The 23,550-nt window shown below is 35.6% G+C and overlaps 1 protein-coding gene across 5 annotated transcripts in view; it reads left to right on the top strand.

Moving 5' to 3' along the window:
• Mgat4c (MGAT4 family member C) overlaps positions 1–23,550 on the top strand; it is a 678,495-nt gene that overhangs the window by 351,339 nt on the left and 303,606 nt on the right. Inside the window, exon 4 of one of the 5 annotated variants that reach the window (XM_045151468.1) lies at positions 8,557–8,618. The exons of the other annotated variants lie outside the window; for them this stretch is intronic. The gene's annotated coding sequence lies outside the window, so the exon portion shown is untranslated. The remainder of the gene's footprint in view (positions 1–8,556; positions 8,619–23,550) is intronic. 5 annotated transcript variants of the gene reach the window in all.

Genomic DNA, 23,550 nt, shown 5'->3' with positions numbered 1-23,550 from the left:
TGTGCCAGAGTGGACACACAAGAATATTCATCTAGTCTGACAAAAACAATGCAGTTCCCATTCCAGGTTCAGTGAAAGATTCTCATGCAAAGACCCAGAAATGCAAAAGAGGAGGTCACCCAACATTCTCCTTCGGCCTCCATATGTATGTGCACAAGCCATGCACACCTACACACACACACTTGCTTACACAACACACAACACCATTCATACTATGCAGACATATAAAAAAAAATGAAAATGAATATGGGACCTATACTTGTTTCTTTATGAGTTTTCATGACTCTGTAAAATCACTTAGCCCAGTAAGTACATCATATGTTTCAATGATATCCAAGCTTTTTGTAAGAGATAGTAGTAAATTTGTGACAATGTAAAATGACAAGTACTTATGTCTGACAGTATTTTATCATCCTATTGGCACCTAGGAACATAAGTAGCCAGTAATGAGCACTCTTGGAACTGAGTCAAATGGGACTCATGCCAAAGTTGCAACAGTGATAAACTCTACTTACTAAGCACAGAACTGAAAAGCATCAGTATGATTTTCCATAGATAATATTTCTCCTTTTAAATCCTGAATTCAGTGATTCCATACCAAAGATATTTTAACTAGTCTTGATGTCATAGTGGTTTTTTAAACATTTTTTTTCCAAATGCAAAAGTTGTGGTTGACTTATGATAACCTTCTATATTAAGCAGCAAGCCAATGCCAATTTATGATCCTCTGTTAATGATAGTGTTTCTAAACTGATAAATGGATGAAAAAATTATAATTTTTTTAAACTTAAGCTGATGAACTGCCTAATGTGGTAGTCTTTATTTGCATTTAAAATGATAGGTAGCATGTTTCTCACATTTTACCATTTAGTAATTAAGATGGCTTAATTTATGTGAGTACAGTTCAAATTGGGTTTAAATTTAAAATAAACTTTGCTAAGATCCCTTTTCTTTATGAAATACTGAAGGAGAATAGGAGAAATCAAGATGTATATTTTTTTTTAGGCTGTTTCCATTACAGATTGAAGTCCAAAGAGAACCAGGAGATGCCACCTTGCCCTGGCACAAGAACAGAACTCATGGAAGGAATGGAACTCATGTCTTATTGAGATTGATGTACTATACCTCTGCTGTCCATAGTCTAGTGTGCTACATGGATGGGCTGACCTAGGTAGACTGGCTCTAGGATACACCCTGCAAACTAACCACAGCTACACCTAAATATGGTGTTATAAATGCTGTGGACTTCCAACCCTCCTTTCTTGACAAGACCCTCAGTGTGTGTGTGTGGGGGGGGGGTGTATCTCTCTAGATTTCCTCTCATCTTTGTTTGGATACAGGCTTTCTTCCCCTATCACCTACCCTTGCTGGGTGGGGCAGGGGAAAGGATATTATTTCTTGGTCAGCTTGCCTGTACTTTATAGTTTGGGGATGACGTCTCACATGAACTACATGTATGATTTTTCTGTGGTCTCTGAATCTATCATGTGTGTGTTTTTCTTATAATCTTAAAATCTATAATGTGGGCATTTTCTCTGACTCTAGACCTGTTACCTAGGTAATTACTCTACACTCAGAGTAACTAAGAGTGTAAATCTCTTCATTACTGATTTCTCTTCTGAATCTCCTGGTTTCTGCTTTGATATTTTCTCTCTGATATTCTTCCTTAAGTCACCATCATTTGTCCTTTAAACTTTCTACCATGGGGAAACTGAGGGTGGATTCTATGGATGTTCCTTCTGAATCTCCCTAAACAAGATCCTGAATTCTCTCTTTCCCAAGTTTATTCCCAAAAAAACTCAGTTTCTCTTCAATGGATCTCACAGACTGTGCTGTGTCCACATGAGAATGTGTTTCCTACTTCCCATGTGTTTTTCCTCCCTTCCTAGACCCCAACCTCCCTTAAATAAAATCACAATTTGTGATTTCTCCCTAAGTAAACTTAATAATTCATAATTTACCCTTCTTGTGTCCATATTTAGGAACTGTTAAAAGTAGGACAGAACCCAAAATTTAAAGTGCATAAATTCTTTGTGACCCCTCCTAAACTCTAAAGGCTACACCCATACTCCTTTATACTGTAACTCCCAGTACCAGCATGTGGCTTTCATGCACAATGAGCTTTTGATCAGAGAGACCTACAAGGTTTCCTAAAAGAAAGACAGATTTCTGGCAGAGTACTTGATGACCCACCAAAGGTTAGTGGTAAGACCCTACTACTGAAGACACCATTTGCAGTTGACACGTAAAATGGAATGCTGGAGGCTGGAAGAGAGTCAGTCCCCAGATAGTTAGCACGTCTAGTGTCAGATGGTTCTACATTGGTGACTGGGGAAAAATGACCAATATCTGTCCAAGCAACTCATGGTCTAGCCTACTTAGCAGCAAATAACCTGTTGTGATGCTCACACAAGTGCAATATTGGCACACAGCCATGGTGGGAAACCAACAGCTCTTGATTTGGCTAACTGACCCCCTCAGTGGTTAGGGACCCATAGCTGGATCTGGGACACAAGTCAGAACCATATCCAAACATGGCCCACTCTACTATCAAGTTACCACCAATTGTGGGCTACAAGCGGGCCTACACCTATTAAATTCTCTATTAAAAAAATAAGGTTTATCCTTTATAAAGGCTATATTAGGTCTAATTAACTGAAACCTGTCTCATGTTTTTGATGTGTTAAAAAGAAACTGTAAAGGGAAGCAAATTTAATTTTATTTAAATATATCATTCAACAGTTTGGCAAAACTATTAACAGTACTATTTTTTAGCAGCTAGTTAAGTTTTATTTTGTTTGTTTGTTTGTTTGTTTTCTCTTTGCCCAAGGTAGACTTTTATTTTTTGGATAAGCAAAATAGTTATAAGAGTAAAGAAGTAGTCTAGTTCTTCAAGGCCTTACATAATCAATTTAAAATAAATTATCTTTTGAAAGCAGTGTCCCTAAAGGCAGGTTAAAACTAACCACAAATATGAAAATGATTTTATTTTAAATAATACTTCATTTTTGATTCTTTGGGCACAGTATCTTCCTTTCAAGTTTATTATGAGCATTCAAATCCTTACATTTTAACTTCCTCTATTTTTTAACTTTGCCTATACACTTCTTTGGAAAAATTCCCTTTGAAATTTAAATATCATGTTTATGTCTCCAGGGAGTGGGGTACATTTAAGACTGCTATGCTCAGTTCCTTTTTGGCAAATTGTTACCTTTGCAGCTACTTATAGGAAAAGTAAGTACAGGGAAACATGGCAGAACTGCAAAGTTCTAGTCCTCAGGCTATCTTCATGTGATGTGATTGTGTGTGGGTATGTGTATGCATGTATGGAAAGAATCTCTTATAATAGGTTTCACTCAAAAAGAACTACATAGAAATTAACTGGAGAGATGGCTCAGTAGTTAAGGATTTTGCCTGCAAAGCCTAATGACCTATGTTTGATTGCCCAGTACTCATGTAAAGCCAGATGCACAAAGTGACATGTGCATCTGGAGTTCATTTGCAGTGCCTAGAGGCCCTGGCATACCCATTTTCACTCTCTATCTCTCTCTGATTTTAAATAATAAATAAATAAATAAATGTCAAATAATAGAAAGCACAAAGACATAAAGAAACCTTTCAAGGCCCAAAAGAGTTTTAAAAAAATAAATAAATAAGTCCTCCCTAATGCTTTGGCATAACTTTAATAGATTTAACATCAAAGGTTGACTGGATGAGTCTTCCTACGGGTTGAAAAGAGGGCAGCCAGAGGAGATGGATGAAATATCAATGTTAGATGGAGCTAAGCGTGCCCAATTCATGACATTTTATGTTCATAAATACTGTTTTAGTCAGTGTGTTGATTGTCAATTTGACAGAACCTAGAATCACCTGGGAGGGATTATGTAGATTAGGCAGCCTCTGGGCTGGGTGTGAGTTACTATCTTGAGTAGGCTAGTTGTGGTGAGAAGACTCACCTTACCTGGAATGTGTCCATGTCCCTGACTATATGAAAAGAAATCTGTTTCATCAGGAGCAACCACCATTCTGTTCCTTCACTATAGCCCCAAGCTTCTGTCTTCCCTGTTATGGTGGACTATAAACTAGAACTGTAAACTAAAAGCCCCGTTTTTTGTTCATTTTTATTTATTTACTTGAGAGTCAGAGAGAGAAAGAGGCAGATAGAGAGAGAGAATGGGTGTGCCAGGGCCTCCAGCCCCTGCAGACAAACTCCAGACGCATGTGCCCCCTTGTGCATCTGGCTAATGTGGGTCCTGGGGAATAGAGCCTCAAACCAGGTCCTTAGGCTTCACAGGCAAGCGCTTAACTACTAAGACATCTCTCCAGCTCCATAAACAGATTTTTGACAGTTATTTTGTCACAGTAACTAGAAGGAAGCTAATAGCCTATGACTCCCACATTTAGAATTCTGAGACAGTAGTTTAAAATCATTTGGCCAAAATATATTTCAAGATTTAGTTGAAAATGAAAACACATTACTTGAGTGATGTACTACAATCAAAATTAATAATTATATATTTCATAGTTGAGAAAATCCCTTTCTGTAGGTTTCATTAACATATCAATATATAGTTGAAGATGCAAATCGATTTGTATGTCAAAATCACTCTGAAAAACATTTCCAATAAGATGTAAACTGAAGTTAATGGTCAATATTAAGAACAACTGTTCATATTCAAACTACTCAGCAAGTATGCAAGTCTTTTTGCCTTCATCTCTTACACTGGCAAGTATGTCTGAACTATACAATCCTATGGAGGGAGGAACAGGAGAAAGAGCTATTTATAGGCAGTCAGCCAGGGACAAAAGTCCAAGGAGAACGTGGATGCCAACTTGCCTGACCTGGCAGGACTAGAAACTGCATCTGATGCAGTCTTGTCCATGATGCCTGTAAGCAACAACTGAGCCAAGAGTCCTGCTGCTTTAACTTTTCCCAGGCCTGGCACGGCTGGGTGGGTGGGCTATTCCTGAGTCACTCTCAAGTCCACCAACAAATCAGGTTACTCCCTCCCTTACTCACCTGAGTCTGATAACAAAGCTCATCCTAATTGGGTGTTTAGTCCAATCCACAAATGTGTCAGCACATGTGTTTGAATCTCTTGGTTCTTAATTCTCCTGGCCTTGCCTCTCACAATCCTGCTTTGATAAACCCCCCTCTGTTCCCAGCCAGTCTGGGAAGTGGTTGTTCTTCTCTGGGCGCTTTGTTTTGTTACATGTGTAATTTCCCCGAGTCATTTGCTTTCTTTTAATCTTTTCCTTATGTGAGTGAGAAGATGAAGGGGTAATCTTGGCTTGTGCCCATATGCTTTGCTACCTGTTTGTGTCTGCTTCCCAGAGGCATTTTCCCCAGAGATTTCTCTTTGAAGGGAATTTTCTCCATTCTCCATTCCCCCTTTTCAGCTGGACTAAGGGGGAGAATTCCTGTTGTAGTCCGGTTCACATTGCTGGTAGAAATCACCCAACCAAGAGTAGCTTCTGGGAAAAAGAGATTTATTTTGGCTTACAGGCTCGAGGGGAAGCTCCACGATGGCAGGGTAAAACGATGGCATGAGCAGAGGGTGGACATCACCCCCTGGCCAACAGAAGGTGGTCCACAGCAATAGGAGGGTGTGCCAAACACTGGCATGGGGAAACTGGCTATAAAACCCATAAGCCCGCCCCCAACAATGCACTCCTTCCAGGAGGCATTAATTCCCAAATATCCATCAGCTGGGGACCTAGCATTCAGAACACTTAAGTTTATGGGGGACACCTGTATCAAACCACCACAATTCCCTTCTGGCTTGAGTCTTTCAGGTAGTGTTTTCCAAGGATCCTAATTCTTCCTAAAATAAACCTCATAATTTATAACTAACCCTTTGCAGAGTCCAGTTTTTTTTGCTAATTTGGCTAAGAACTCAAATTTGGGGTCCACTGACCCTGTATCTTTGTTACATTTAATTCCTCCTGTACCCCAAATCCTACATCATAATTGTGGCTGACTTTTTATAAAAGTGTTACTTCTTCTCTTCCTCATTCAGCATTGGGCATTGTAATTTCTCCTCTGTGAAAGTCTTACACCAAATTAAAATGAACATTCAATTCAGTGAGTTCTTCTCTGTCCTGTTACAGTTCAACCTTCATATCTACCCTTTTTCCCATTTTGAAATGGAGTATTAGGAGCTCAGAAACCACAAGCCACAGGTTAATGTATATTTTTAAAGCAAGGAATTAAACAAAATAAGACTGAAAAGGATGATTAATAAATTATTACATTTGTTGAGGAAAGTAAAGAACCAAGGAAAGGAGAATGAATATACCTACATGGCTTGACAGCCCATGTGGTGGGCGGGGAAAATCTATGGGAAGGACAGAAAGGAAGGTACAAAGAGCTCCTGCTATGTGGAGAAGAAACCCATGTTGAAAGTGGGGATGGAGGGATTCTTTCTTCAGCTTGGTCCATTCTGCTGAGGAGAAACTCACCAGACGCTGGAGGTTCACCAGTGGTCAGGCAGCCCATAGACTTTGCTCTCCCCTCACAAATGTATTTATAACCTTATGGTGGGCCAGAAGGATAGCGATTGGTCTGGGCTAGGGGCTGTCTCAGGAAGAGGCTAGCCATGATGTCAAGTTCTGGGTTTAAAGCTTGGCCATGAAAATGTCAGGATTCTAGAAATACACCCCTCCTCCCCCCAGGGAAGGGCTTAGGTAGGGAAAAACAGGTCTAAGGAACTAGGCAAAAGATAAGAAGACAGATCATCCTTTGGTCTCTAGCAAGTGCAGAACTTCCTGCCTTTTTACTTTCAGGGACCTCCCTAACCCTGACTCCTCAGCTTCACTGCATGAAGCACAGCTACTCAATCTCACTTTTTTATCTTCTTTTTGCAATGCTCAGTCAATAAATTCTTGCCTCAAAAACATGAAGACCTTGGTTCAATCCTCAGAATTCACTCCCGTGACAGGGATTTATAATTCCAGCACATTAGAGGTGAAGAAAGTTGGTAATTTGGGGTTCATTGACGAGCCAGTTCAGCTTTGTTGGTGTCTTTAAGGCCAATGAGGGTCCCTCTCTCAACTAAGGTAGACCATGTTTCTAAGCATGATAGCCAAGGTCGTCCTCTTGCCTCCACATGCATGTGGACACATGTGCACATGCACAAACATGAGCAGTTTTACACACATAAAACACATACCAATAGCCCAGGTGAAGTAATAAGGAATGTTAGATGGCCTTGGTTGAAGTGTGTTTAATAAAATTACCTATCTAGCTTTGTTGATTCCTATGTTAGCCTCTGTCCTACACAGTGGGAGATACGGACACTAACTTTCTTGATTACATTTTGAAAGGTGTTAGAGAAGAAAATTCTGGTTTGTAAAACTGGCAAAACTGGCAAGGAGGATAGATTTACATTTCAAAGGGCAAATAAATAATTTACAATGTCAAGATTTCTTAAGTGCTGTAAAAAAAAAATCAAGAGGTCAGGTTCCTATAGTCTAAAAGAAAACAGCCTAAAGTATACCAACTAGAATAAAATATTAAGGGCATCTTGGCTAAGACCTAATTGCCGAATTAATGGATAATTCCCCCCAAATTGGGTTCCTTGACATATAATAAGCAAGGAATTGTTATATGGCATTGTGTGCATGTAATGCCACTAAGCTGCTGATTATCACACATCTGGCACTTAGCCTCTTAAATAGTTCTGGTCACATTTTTACATGTTTCTAATTGATAAAAACTAAGATAACATTATTATTATAAGATGTTTCATGTGTAGAGCTTAACATTTTAATTGAACATGTTCTGTATTTTCAAAACTTCTAAGAGATTATTGAGGACTCTGAAGTTCATTGTAAATAAAATAACTCAGTATAAGCATAATGCATGGAAGAGGAATAATAATTTTTATTGCCTGCAAACTGATGTTCTTGCATATTTCAAATGGTGTTTAATGTTCCTTACACTATTATGGCTGTAAAGGAAATAGATCTAATCCAATTAAACCTGTGTAATTTCAAAGAAGGTAAATTTGGTAGTTATTTTTATATCCCCCAATGTATCATTGGATATAGTATCAATAATATCTTTTGGATTTTATTTTTAACACATTTGGAAACCTATGGATTACTTCCTATTTAGGAAAAGAGTTACCTTAGCTAAATATATCATTCTTATTGCTAATTGCTTAATTGATGAGGCTTTTTTGTTATTGTTACTTTGTGTATCAGCATCAACATGTCTTTTTCTTCACATCTATAGAGGTTTATCTCAAGCCTGAATTTCATTAACTGACCCTATCTCCACTTGTACTTATAGGTAATGAATTAATTGCTGAAATTTTACAAAAAAAAAAAAAAATAGAGAGAGAGAGAGAGAGAGCTAGGGAGAGAGAGAGAGGAAGAGGAAGAGTAAACAAAACACTGTTTACATTTGAAAGGACCAAATTTACAAATCAGTGCTCTTTAATGCAGGCTGCTTTTTTTTTCCTTCCATTACTAGCTGGGAGTTTATTGGCATGCATTTTAAGTGCCAGTGGAATAGGAAACTAAGATTTGTGATTTTTTGATTTAACACAGACTCACCCAGAAAGCACAAACCAGAATTTGCATGAGAAGAACTATCCTACAGAACCTGAAAAGTGAGTCCTCTTATCTGTGTTATCAAATTCTATAAAACAGTGCAAATGATGTAATGACAGGACATGGTGTTTATTAGGCCACATCTTCTCAAAGTATAATTGTTCAAGAAAGAACTCAGTGAGGATGTATGCTTTTAATTTTTCATCTTAAAAGAATTCTAGTAATTAAAAAAATGTTGATCCCTGCAAAAAATAAAATGTTGGTGCTACTCATTGATGCTCAGTTCAAATCACTTTATTTTTCATGGTCTTTATATTCTTGTTTACTTAGAGTTGATAAAATATGCAAATAGGATCCCTCCAAATAAAGCTTTTATCATTTTCACATTTCTCTGAGAGTAATATTCAAAAATAGTTATAATATATATTTAGCATCAGTTCTCCATTATATGTATTTTTTTTCAGATGAATAAGTGGGCAATTAAATATGAAAGTTTGATGTGCCCTCTTCCTTTGCTCTGTCATAGATCTGTCTTTCAGCTACTTACTGATGGCCGCCTTCTCTTCTCCCTGTTTGCCCCTGGATAAGTTGTCTTTGATAGCCTGCTGTTTTGTTCTTGAGCCTTGCCATGGCTGCAACTGTGGGTTATCAGAACTGTCAAAAATAAAAGTAAAAGAGCAAGATATGTTGAGCCTATGAAAGTTAGAGAAGACATAAAGCCTGGCAATCAACTGATGAATGTCCCTCTGGCAGGTTACTTCCAGTTTATCCTGTTTGCTGTCATGGAACCTAAAATAATATGGGAATTTTTTTTTTTTTTTTTTTTTTTTTTTTAATTCCTGTAACAAATGATGAAGGCTATTTGCTTTGTGAGAATCTGCCAAGGCAATATGCCAGGGGGTTTTATCTTTGAAAGTGAGTGTGAAACAAGCTTGGCTGGATGTAGATAAGAGACCTAGAAAGAATCCTATTCAGATGTACCTGTCACTAATTTATCTGGAGGTTTTGTGATTCATACATACTGTTCTATGTGCAATGGAGCATTAAATTGGTTTCCTCTGGGAGCAGGTCGCATTCAGGGGTCCTCAGACCCATGGTTTTGGACAGGACCTACTTGATTCATCTTGATTCTGAATTTTTACCTAGTAAAAGGCTGGTAACTGAGCATGTGATGGATATCTTGTAAATTTTTATAGCAAAAGTACTATCTGAAACTTGACTTTCTACTAATATGCCAGTGTTAGCTACAGCAACAAAATAATCAACACTTCTCCTGAATTTGTTTGAATAATTAAATAGTTGTAGATATCTTTCCTGCTAATCATCCAAGTCTTGATAAATGCACAATATGACTCCTTTATTTATTTAAGCAAAGATATATGTACTTAACATTATTATTTAATACTTAATAACAACAAAGCTGATTGATGTAAATGTCACTATGTAGAATCTTTGGAGGAGACTTCTAATCTACAGTAAAGGTTGCTACATAAGAAATTCTATCACAATGCTATGCCTTGGAAGAAAGATGGATTCTCATTTGAATTCAAAATTAATGTAAAGTAAGAGATGTTTATTTTTTGTGACTTGATTATGTTGATAATTATTATATTATTAAATATACATCTTATTTATTATTTTGATTTTGACTTGCGATACTTAATAAATACAGTACTGAAGTAAAAAAAAAAAAAAAAAAACAGCTATCTTCATTTTATGATTTCCATGATGGTATATACAACACTACAATCTAATAGCTGTGTGCTCCAATTTGTGCAAAATTAAAGCAATAAATGCTAAAGTGGCAGTTAAGTGAAAGCAATCAGAAATCTTTCTAAAGTATTTTTAGCCTGCCATGACAACAGTTTTTAAATGTGGGTAAATGAGCGACACAAAATGGTATGTTTCTTTGCCTTTTTTTAATTTGAAAGTGTTCATTATATGGTCTACCGCAATGCAGAGCAAATGTAATCATCTCACAAAATGGCAAAAGGAGGCTCTTCCAAGTGGATAAAAATTATGACTTTATTCTGCATTAATGTGGCATAATTTCCTTAATTTTGTCCCAGTTGTGAAAATGTGGAACATCCAGCATAAAGCAGTTTTCCTATTAATGAATTAAAACATAATTAGGGCATTACTGTGGGGAACCTATTATATCTTTCATGCATAATTCACCATATTTAAATGAGATATTCTTCACAATTCCCTATTCTTAAATTAGACTGTGACCTGAAAACCTTGTAAGGCCTACAAAGAAACATGAGTGTGAAATCAATGTATTAAATAATATTATAGTAAGACTTTAAAATATTCTGGTAAGCATTTCTCTGAATAAAAAGAAAAAGAAAAACATTTAACAAGTGCCAGCTTATAGATCTAGGGGACACAATTTATAGCATCTGCAAAGTGTAGATAACTTGATGTATTTCTTCCCTGTTCTTTCCATCCTAAATATTTATTTCTATGCAAAATAAAAAATGTCTAAACTTTGAAATTTCCATGTTTATAAAAATCTATTCTGTATCTCAAAGCAAATTGTTTTCCTCTACCTCTCTTTCTTCTTCCTCTCCTTCCTCCTCAGCTTTTCTCTTTTCCTCTTCCCTCTCCAACTGCATTCCCTGTTCCTCTTATTTCTTCTTCTCTTCCTTCTCCTTTTTCTTCTCTCTCCCTCTCTCTCTCTCTGTCTCTCATTCTGTAAAATACATTAAGAAAATAGTTCAACTTATATTATTTATAGAATTAATTTATAAACAGATATTTTGCTACAGATATTTAAAATATTTAACATATTCTGTTCAGATTTTAATGATGTTTTAAATAGTTCTCTCTCATGAATTTTCCTCTGTTCAGTAATTATTCAAGCTCTCAAATTCTGTACCTACAGCTGAAAAACTGTTCAATAGATCTTTCCATTCATCTGATCATAAACCACTAGCTATAATTATTAAGAAAGTATATATCATACTTATATATTGTTGATTTGTTTTTTTTTTACAAATTTTAAGTGTCATATTGTTTTCATAGTATGGTATCTGGAAAAATATATATAGATATATATATGTTTTTTCAAGGTAGGGTCTCACTCTACCCCAAACTGACCCGGAATTCACTATGTAGTTTCAGGGTGGCCTTGAACTCATGATATCCCCTGCCTCTTGAGTGTAGGGATTAAAGGCATTCACCACCATGCCCAACTATATCTGAGCTTTTAGGATAAATGCCCAGTAAGGGAATAACTAGGTCTGTTGGTTACTCTATAATCAACCATTTTAGGAATCTCCATATTGCTTTCCATAAAGCTTATACCATCTTATATTCCCAGGAACAGTGAATGAGGGTCTTTATTTTTCCACAATCTCATCAGCATTTGTTTTCATCTGATTTTTTAATGTTTGCTTTCCTTATTGGGGTAAGGTGGAATCTCATAGTTTTTTTAATTTGCATTTCTCTGATGATTGGGAATGATGAATGTTTTCTTAAGTGTTTATTTGCCATTTGTATTTCTTCCTCTGCGAACTCCCTTTAAGGTTCTTTGGCCTATTTTGTGAGTGGGCTGTTTGACTTTTATTGTTTAGGTTTTGGAGTTTGTGGATTGTAGAAATTAGGCCTCTGTCAGTTTTATAGCCAGCAATTTTATTCTCCCATTCTGTGAGTAATCTATTGGCTCTGATTATTGTATATTTCTCTATGAAGAAATTTTTCAGCTTCATGAGATAACAATGGTTGAGTGATTGTTTAAGTTTTTGAGCTACTGGGGTTTTGTTCAGGAAGTCTTTTCCCATTCCTATATCATGGAAAGTTCCTCCTATTCTTTCTTCTAATAGTAACCTAGATTCCGGTCTTATTTTGAGGTCTTTGATCAATCTGGATTTGAGTTTTGCCCAGTATGATTTGTCAAAGATGCTGTCTTTTTTTTCCATCTCACATTGTTAGGGCAAATCAAATAGCAAGTCGCTATAGTTACTTGACCCAAAGTCTGGGTCCTAATTCTGTTCCAATGGTCTATAATCCTGTTTTTATGACAGTGCTATGTTGTTTTTTTTGTTAATATGGCTTTGTAATACAGCTTTGGATCAGGTATGACAGTACCTCCAGAGGTGTTTCTTTTGCTGAGGATATGCTTGGATATCCAAGGCCTTCTGCCATTCCATATGAATTTTGAGATCATGTTTATTTTTTTTTAATCTCTGAAGAACAATGTTGGGATTTTTATTGGTTGTGCATTAAACCTATTGACTTTGGTAAGATTGCCATTTTTGCAATGTTAATTCTGCCTACCCAGGAGCATGGGAGGTCTTTCCATTTTCTCAAGTCCTCCTCAATTTCTTTCTTGAGTGTTTGTATGCTTTCATTGTATAGGTCTTTCACATCTTTGGTTAATGTTATTCCAAGGTTTTCTTTTTCTTTGCCCTTATTGTTGCTATTGCAAATGGAACAATAGCACTGATTTCTTTCTCTGTATCATTCTTTTTTTTTTTTTTTCATATAGAAAGGCTACTGATTTTTGTGCATTGATTTTGTGTCTTGCTGCTTATCTGAAGGAATTAATCACCTTTAAGAGTTTTGACATGGAGATTCTCAAATCTCTTATGTATAGAATCATGTTGTCTGTGAATGTCTATTTTATCCGCTATTAGTATAGCTATATCTGCTTGTTTCTTATTTCTGTTTACTTGGAATATCTTTTTCCACACTTTTACCCAGAGTAGGTATCTGTCTTTAGTGGTGAGGTGGGTTTCTTGAAGACAGCAGATTGAGGGTGTCTAATTTTTTGATCCACCCTTTTAACTTGTGTCTCTTGAGGGGTGAATTAAGATCATTGCTATTTAGGATAATAACTGTGATGTTTGATTTAATCCCTGCCGTATTGTGGTGGTTTATGTGGTTTGGTGTTTTCTTGGACTTTGTAGTTTTTCATGCCTTTTCTGAGTTTGGTTATAGTGATCTGCATCTTGTAGGTACTTGGAGTTGGTTATTTGATTTTTCTGTGTGGAGAATTCCCTGAAGTACTCTCTGTAGGTCTGGCTTTGTGTTAATGTAGTTGTAAAGCTGAGTTTTATTGTGGAAAGTTTTCTTTCACCATCTATTATGAGGGATACTTTTGCTGGGTAGAGTTGTTTGGGTTGGAGGTCATAGGTTCTTAGACTTTTCAGTGTTCCATTCTAGGCCCTTCTGGCTTTCGTGGTTGCCAATGAGAAGTCTGAAGTAAATCTGATGGTGTTACCTTTATATATAATGCGTTGTTTCTCCATAGCTGCTTTTAGGACTTTATCTTTGGTATTGATGTTTAGAGTCTTAGTGATAATATGTGTTAGAGAATTTCTCCTTTGGTCCAGTCTGTTTAGAGTTTTGTTAGCTTCTTGTAACTTGATAGGATTTTTTTTTTTTTTTAAGAGAGTGGGGAAGTTTTCTTTGTTAATTTTACTGAGTAAGTTCTCCATGCCCTTAGTCTGAATTTCATCCCCTTCTGGTATTCCCAAAATCTGACTGTGGGAATGTTTAAGGGTATCCCACAGTTCCCTCTTGTTATGTTCACAATATTTTTTGAACTTACTGAAACTTTTGGATTCAGTCACTGTTTCTACCATTTTGTTCTGAGTTTCTGTCCTCCACATGGCTGACTGTATTCTTCAGAGCTTCTATAGAGTTTTGGTCTTGTTCAATTTGGTTTTTTTTTTCTTTTTTTTTGTTCTTGGTTATGGTTTTTCAAGATAGGGTCTCATTCTAGTCCAGGCTAACCTGGAATTTACTATGTTGTCTCAGAGTGGCCTTAAACTCACAGTGATACTCCTACCTCTGCCTCCAAAGTGCTGGGATTAAAGGTGTGCACCACCATTCCCAGCCTGGTTTTTATTTTTTACCACTCTTTTTTATGTATAGTTTTCATCCCTCTGTCAAGTTCCCTTTTCACATCTTTTTCTGATTTTCTTAATGCTTCTTGGAATTTATCCTTGCATTTCTTTCTGTATTCATTAAGGTTAGCCATCTGGTTATTGAGGTCCTCTTTTTATTTTTATTTTATTTATTTTATTTTATTTTATTTTATTTTATTTTATTTTATTTTATTTTATTTTATTTTATTTTATTTTATTTGTTTTCCTTCAGATCATTTAATTGCCCTTTGAACCCTTCATGTTTATTTTCTATTAGGTCTAATCTAGCATGGACATAATTGATACAACAAATCCTTGTTGATTTTCTGCAAGTTCTGCTATTTGCTTGGTCAGCGTTTTATAGCTTGTGTTTTCATTTTGGGGTTCTGATCCTATTGTCTTTTCTACGTTTGTTTGTTTGTTAATTTTTTTAGATTTACAAAGCTATCTTTATTTCTGGAACTTTTAATACATTCATAATAAAATGATGAATTACCCATAATTCTTTATTACTAATGTACATTATTTGCATATATGTTTTACAAGATCTGTTCAACCTCTATGCCAAAAAGTAAGACTTTTATCAATCAAAATATCTTAAATGTATTAATAAATTCTGGCCTAAAATATTGTTGTCAGTGTTGCTATTAGAGACTTCCATTTTGAGACTAGGCAATCTTGCTAGATTTACTTGCATTTGATTTTTCATGCTATTCCTTTTGCATTGTGGTCTGCCCCTCATCATGTAGGAATCTTGTTTAATTTAGGAGGAAACTGTAGTCTATTCTTTAAGTGTCTTAGGTGATTATTCCCTCTCATATTTGCTTCCATTAGGCTTCTGATGGCAACGGGGCCTGCTTTTTCAGATGGAAGGAGCCTATAAGACTCTGGTGGGGACCCGGGACATGATGAAGGGGCTTGTTGTTCTGTGGTTTGGGGTAAGGACTGAATGGTCAGGTGTCTCAAGTGGATAGGGGGTAGGAGGGAATGGGACAAAGCAGACTTTTGTTGAGGCTGGGCTGGGGAGGGGGTGTGGGGGGTTGGGAATGGGGCTGGTTCCACAATGCTGAGGGGTGAGCGGATGGGACAGTGGGTCTATTAGGACCTTGTAGCAGGGGATGGATGGGACTGTCAGATCATGTGACAAGGAAGGGCGGGGATATGGGGATATCATGCCAGGTACCCTGTGGGAATACCAGCCTGCTGGCCTGGGTTGGGGCATGGGGGTCGGGGGTAGCTGCAAGTGGGATGGCATTCTCCTGTGTAGATCTTCTGTGAAAATGGTAGCTGGTTGGCCTGGGTCCAGGAACAGGGGATGGGGGGGGGGGACAGCAGCGAGTTGGAAGGCATTTGTGTGGAGCTAGGCTAGCCTGCTGGTCTGGGTTCACTTAGCCTGTGGTTAGTACAGGAAGAACCTGCAGTTGGGACTGTGGCTTGGACGGCAGCTTCATGGGATTAGGTGGGCTACCTGCGAGGGTGGGAATCAGCAGATTCCCTACTTTGCTGCTCCATGCCCTCCCACTGGAAGTCTACTAGACTGCAAATCCCTAAAACACCCAATGAAGCCTAAAGGTCTTGCTTTCCCTCCCCATGAGGTGAGGTGTGGTAAGTTGGTTGCCACCTTGACTGGAAGTCGAGGTTGAAAATTTCTTGATTGAATACACTCAAATAAAAACTAAATAATTCCATAAACACAAATATTAAAAAAGTAATGTGCATTTTAAATATACTAAAACAAAAGTTATGCACTTACAGATTTATTTTAGAAAGTATTTACAGATATACTTTATAATCGCATAGCAAATCAGCCAGCTTTATATCTCAGCATCTTCTTTGCTATACAACTAGATCTGCTAAAACCTACTAGATATTAAGCGTCATTTATAGGGGATTCCATAATTACTTTTCCATACCTATTACATAGGTACAAATTCTTTCACGAAGAAAAAAATGAGAAATTAAAATTATTAAAAACTTAGTTTAGTTTTTCATGCTATGGGGGCTTTAAAAAATGAAGTTGTTTGTTTTAGATTTTGCATTGGTTAAACCTTTCCTTGCTATGTCCAATGCCAACTATTGCAGTGTGAATATTTACTTTGTGCCATTATGTGTTTTTGGTTTTACAGACTCATAATTAAGAAACTTTGGACTATGAGGATATTTGAAAAGTGTTACAACTAATAAACATTATAGGGACTTCAAAATTTGGGTTGAATGAATAGCATTTTACACCATGGCTGGTATTCACTTTATGAGGGCAGAATGCAGTGGTTTGAATCAGGCATACCCAATAACCGCATGTGTTTGGTTCCTTGTTCCCCAGGTGCTGGCAATTGGCAATGTGAAGCCTTGATGGAGGAGGTGTGTTATGAGGGGTAGGCTCAGTGTGGTTATAACAAGCCCTCCCTTGCTATAGCTAAGCTCACTCTTCTGCTGCTGTGTTTCACCTGCTTTGGCAGGAGAGATGTTTAGATTTTCTTCACATCGTGCTTTCCCCTGCTATCATGAAGCTTCCCTTTGAAGCTGTTAGTCCAAGTAAATCCTTTCTACCCATCAACTGCTTTTGGTCATTACAGAAATGGGAAGGTATCTACAGCAGTCACTTTTTAAAATAATTTAAAGAGGGGGCTCTAGAGATGATTTAGCAGTTAAGGAACTTGCCTTTGAAGCCTGAGGACCCAGGTTTGGTTCCCCATTGCCCATATAAACCAGAGGCACATGGTGGCACATGCATTTGGAGTTAGTTTGCAGTGGCTAGAGGCCCTGGGGTAAGCATTCCCTCTCTATCCTCTCTATATACCTCTATCTGTTCCTTCTCTCTCTCTAGCTCTCTCTCCCCTTAAATTAATTAATTAAATATTTTAAAAATAGTTTAAAGTTAACCTTGATGATTTGTAAATTATTAAAAGAATCTATTTTCAAGTGTTCATCAGAGATATTCCATGTTTGATCTAATTTATTACCATCAAGAAAAATTGCAACAAAATGGGACATTACTTTTTTATCAGTAAATAAAAATACTTTTTCATGATGTTTACTGTACTCCATTAAGTGTTAAATAATATCATATCAAAGATACTTATGTATATAGTTTAATTATGATATGCCCTATTACTAAAATGTGGTAAAGATCATTTAAGCCTTCAAAAATTAATAATAGTTTTTGCTAGCAATAAATTTTGCTTTGATGTTTCCTGTTGCTCTGTTATCAGGATGCTGAAGTTTGGGTGGCATTAGCAATTTCTTTAAATAAAATAACAATATAACTTTTTCATAGATTGACTCCTCTTTTCATGAAAATGTTTTCTGTAGCATGTAATCTGTTTGATACTATTTTATATTTAGTAGATAGTCTTCAGAATAGAAATCAATCCATTCAAATATTTCTTATGTTTACCAACAATGTTTACATATGAATGTTATCAGCATGATTCGGTCTAAAGAGGGCATTTGATGTGATTGACAGGTTCTTGTGTTCATGAACAAAAAATTAATCCAAGATCACATGGATAACAATAGAAATAGAGACTGATTGTTAAGAAAGAAAAAGGGACTCCTGAGAATGAAGTGGGCCATCTGTCTGGGAAAGAATACAAGCTTTATTAACTGTTAGCCAGGCATCTCCAGAACCTTTATGGACTATTTACATAATATCTACCCTCTCCACATTTGAAGATTGTGGAATTATTCTCAGGCATGCACTGTCTTGTTGCGTATAGGCCACTGTAAGGTAGGGGGCTCCAGGCATCCTCACAGTATACTGGTTTCTGTTGTATGTTAATTTTGATGCCTCTTTCACCATACTCTACTCTCATGTCACCATTTTCAGCAAAGCAAACAATATATCTTCAAGAGAGCTTCTGATTGTCTTATCAGTGAGATGTCACTTATCAATTAAATTAGTTTTGTCTCAGACTGTAGCAGTTCAGTCACAATTCAGACTGTCCATTAATCCATAAATTTTGAAAGGAGATACTTTATAAAGTAGTTTTCAAAACCCCTATTGTATAAAAATCCTTTAATGGGACCAGTAATGGTTAATTTATTATTAATACAAAAAAAGTCAGTGACAATTTTGTAGTAGAAAACAATTAGGTAACAATGTCAGGTTAGCAGTGTGCCACATAGGTGGTGATTAAGGTCCTGTTAAGCTTTTAAGGAGGAGGAGCTCTTAGTTAATTTTGCTGTCTCACCATCTCATCATAAATAACAGAAGCAAAGTAAGGCACACTAGTATCTATCTATCTATCTATCTATCTATCTATCTATCTATCTATCTATCTATCTATCATCTATCTCCACACATACATTTTACCTTTCTGAAAATTAAGACATTTAAAGGTAAAAAAGTATTCACTTTAATTCCCTTTCTTGACAATTTACTTCATGGTGTTGAATGTGAAGTACTCTGAGAGGCTCACTGAGATGAAAGATCATGTGGATTTATTATAAGTCATTGTAAAACTCTAATGTTAGTATCTTAATGGAAAGTCAAGAATGGATTCATTCTCCTAGTTTTTTTTTTTCTTCTTTGTTTATTTGTAATGCAATAATGCATCTTAAGATCAGATCCACAGAAAGTAAAACCGAGGTTCTTGGTCATTATGTTGTCACTTTTTCCTTCATGAGTTGCATAATTTTAAGTTTATTTTATCTAGATTCTAGCTTGATAAATGATATTCTCTTCTCCAATAAATTTGAAATATAGACACGAGGTTGCAGTTGGTCAGGTCATGTGGCAAACTTACCCATTTAAATCTTATTATACTTCTAATGTTGACATAAAATGTCATTCATTAAATACATTTTACTTCAATAAAGTTGAAAAACAGATGACATTATTTTAAGCAATCATCTTGACATTCCTTTTCCTTGCCTTTTGTTGTGACCTGGAAACTCATGTTGAGGTTTCCCTTCCTTAGCATGAACTCAGCCTTTCCAGAACTTTATACACACACACACACACACACACTTATATATTGAGCTAAGGTCTCACTTTATCCTAGGCTGGCCTGAAATTTACAGTGTAGTCCAGGTTGACCTCAAACTCATAGTAATTTTCCCACTTCTGCCTCCCAAGTAGTAGTGCTTGAATTAAAGGCATGCATGTGCCACAATGGTGGGCCATTACTATGATATTTAATTAGAATCATCCCACTCAATTCTCTCTTATTTTTGCATAGTTCCTAATTGTTTAATGGCCTAACTTAGATGCTATATTTTCTTTTTCAGATTTTATCTGATTAATCACATGGGGTCATTCTTCTTATTCTCACCTACAGTACCATGATTTTTTTTTCCAATATAGCAATATATTGATACTTGAGACTATAAATGTCCTGTGATATGTCTTTTTTCACTCAATGATTCAAAGCTCAACAGAGAATGATACCTACTACATAGTACATGCTTATAATCACGTGTTAAAATATAAATATGTTTTGTTCATCTTGAATCTTCCTGCACACATTTTGACTCATATCACACCATTTTGCACTAATAAAAGTTATAAGAATGTGTAACATTTTGAAAAGCCAAATTTCAACTAAAACATTAGGAAAAGTTCTGTCTACTTTCCATGTTGAGAATCCAGGAATGTGACACTAAAAGATCCTTTGTTTTCATTTCATGCTATAAACTTTCAAGGTAGGACAGGTTTGGTTATCAAGAGCAATACCATGCCATGTTGCAAGGTGTGAAGTCTCTGGACTGGAAGCAAATAATAAACATAAGAGAAAATTAAACCCTAAGCTGTCAGCATGGAAAGAAAAGAAATAATATCAGTTACTCCACACTACACAATTCCTCACAGTCTTGAAGTAAAGGTAACTTTTGTACTAGCAATGAATGATAAAATAAGGAGGGAGGAAAACAAGGCTTTCTTATTAGAATCCTAGAACATTTACAAATTCTCTTAATTGTTCATGTGTTGAAAATAGTATCCCATTCTTGATGGCAATTTTATTTGCATGTTTAAGTACAATAAGTCAGTTTCTATTTGTTTTGAGATTTTACTTTCTATATCACATAATGCTCTACTTTTTTACTTTAAAATATTTGGCTTATATAATTCTAATTATCATGCTACCTGTGATGTTTTCTTAACTACTCAAGATAGTTCCCACATCTTGAATTTGGTATCAGCCAGGGAGGACTTCACTGAGGATTAAGAAAGGACAATGACAAGGATCCATGAAACAGGCTGGTGACGAGGGTGAAAGATTGGAAGCATTGACTTCTAAGACAGAATGTTAGGGGGGTACCAATCACCTCAGGAATTATATGCATTTTATTTTAATATATTACTTTAACAAAGTTAAGGCTTTAAATCCAAAATTAATAAAATAATAATATAGTTAAGATCAATATTATAGTCTTTTGTTTGTCTCAGCTCTAATTTTGTTTAACTCACTACTGTTACATACTGTGAGATAGTCAATAAGAACAGTTCTGAGGAAAGAAAGACATAATTATTTCTAATTTTCATTATTATTATTATTAAATATATTTTATATGGATACACCATGTGTTGGTACCCTCTTCTCCTTTGTCTCTGCATGGATTCCACTGGGAATTGTCCTCAGTGTGGTTGCAGGTACTCCCTATGGGGTTTTGGGTTATGAGTTGTGGGAGAAGAATTCAGTTATCTTTTGGGGGGGTGCTAAAAACACCAAAATAATTATGATAAGCAAACTATTAGATACATACTGGTATTCCAACATACAAATTATAGAGAATCTCAAAAGAGATAAAAGTTTCATCATGAAAGTTTCATCAATGAAGTAATTAAAATAATTTGCATAATCCCAAGGAACATAATTTTCCAGATTGCTAATTGCCAGTATGTTTGTGAAAAAGTGTCAACTTGATTATCTAAAAGATGTAAATTAAAAAAGCAATGAAATATCACTTCACACCTGTTAAAATAGCAATTAGAAAGATAAAGTATATCAAGAAAGTAAACAAAAGAGAATCATATCAATGGAAATGTACATTGACATATTCATTATGGAAAATAATAAGACAATTTCTTAATAAATTACAACATAACTAACTTGTGCTCCACCAATCCCACTTCTGAATACATATGCAAAGAAATAAAACAAGCATCTGAATGAGAAAATTTCAATCTCATGTTCATTGCTGCACTACTTATAAAAGGTAAGATAAGGAATATTCTTTCTTTATTTATTTATTTTTTATTAATTAGTTTTATATTCAGCAAATACAGTCAGTTTGGTACCATTATTAGGCTCATTTGTGAACTACCCCCTCCCCATTGGCCCCTCCTTGTTGAGGCATATGGGTCGTGCATTGTGGAGTTAGCCCACAGTTATGGGTAAGATAAATGTCTCTGAATATCATGACCCAGCATGTGGCTCTGACATTCTTTCTGCCCCCACTTCCACAAAATTTCTCTGAGCCATGTTGAATTCATTTTTGGTCTGCTTCAGTGATGAGGTGTTGGGGGCCTCTGGGTCTCTGGCTCTCTGATTTGATAGGTGTTGATTTTTCTCTGTGTTGGTCTCCTTCCCCCTTGTGCTGGTATCTGGTTCATCAGGAAAACAACACTCTTAACTAAATATGATTGTTAAATGGAGTACTATTCACATTTCAAAGAGCAAGGAAATTTTTTCATTTGCAACAATATTGTAGATATTATGCTAAAAACATAAATGCAACATATAAAACTACTCCTTTACTTTACTTTTATATGGAATGTAAAAATATCAGTGTCATAAAGCATATATAGAACATTAGCAGACTGTGTGTATATATATATATATATATGTATATATATATATATATAATTTATCTCTCTCTCTCTCTCTCTATATATATATATATAATTTGTGTGTGTGCAATATATTTAAATGAAATATATAATTGATATTTATGAACATGTTGGAAAAGAAGTAGAAAATTTTAGCTAAGCAAATTTTAAGCTGATAACTATGCTAGTTATCATAATAGCATTTTACCAGTACATGCATACATCAATTATTCAACAAATGATATGAATTCATTATAAATATGTTATGTACAATACTTCACTGAGGACTGGAAATAACTTGGGAAAAAATGTTGGAGCTCCCTTTGCCATAGTGTGTAATTCCAATGCAAGGAAACTACCAGGAAAGCCTTTTGGGTACATGTAACTCCAAGTCTGTAGATGATGAAATGGGAAATGTTGATTAAGTGAACAACAGTTTCAGCTACTGCACACACCTCTCCCCAACACAACCTCTCAGCAAATAATAGAATTCTATACAAAGTTCTTTCTCTCTCTGACCTACCTTTCTCTACTACCTCACTGTATGCTAAATTAGCAGATGAGCAAGAAAAATGATCTGCTTAAATTTAACAAGCAATTGGAAAAGGAAGCAAATGAATTTTTTGCAGAAGTACCATATTTTCATATCTTTTAAGTATAGTCGTCATTTTGTGAATTAAATCAAAATTTTCTTTAGCTGAGAGGTAGTGCAGTACATTAAACATGTATTTAGATATTTATCATGAATGGTACAGTTTACCAAATAATCCACCAGTACTATAATATACAAGAAAATATTCTCATATTATTCAGACCAGTAATATAGTTGGCTTAGAAGCACATAATGTTTGAGTCAAGAGATTTTTGACTTTAAAGCTCATACAGTGTTCTTAATAGCATTCTGATATGAAAAATAAATAGTAACCAAATTTCAATTACATAGGCCTGTGCTAAGCACTTTTTACATTGAGTTGAAGACTCTATCTGCTTTTACCCTGTCTATTTTATTAAATAATAAACCAGGCTAAATTGATATGTAGACTTGTCCATGTCCAGAATAAAGTAGTGAAATCATAATTAAACTTTAATCATTTTTAATCTATGAGATAGGATCAGAACACTTTGTTAATATTTTATTATCCATTAACTTGGGAATTTACATATAGTTTTGGTGCACCCCGCATTAAAAAGTTATATAAAATCATAGCATGCTATATTGTGTGCAGATGAAATAATCCCTACATGACTGTGTAGAAAGACAAAACAACCTTTTACAATCTTCAATATTAGGAGATACTGTTAACTAAATTACACTAATTAATAATCCATTCTTGATATAGC

Source organism: Jaculus jaculus, chromosome 6 (assembly GCF_020740685.1).
Source record: "Jaculus jaculus isolate mJacJac1 chromosome 6, mJacJac1.mat.Y.cur, whole genome shotgun sequence".
Classification (NCBI taxonomy): Eukaryota; Metazoa; Chordata; class Mammalia; order Rodentia; family Dipodidae; genus Jaculus; species Jaculus jaculus.
The sequence above is the reverse complement of the archived record's forward strand: the minus strand, read 5'-3'. Positions and strand labels throughout refer to the sequence as shown.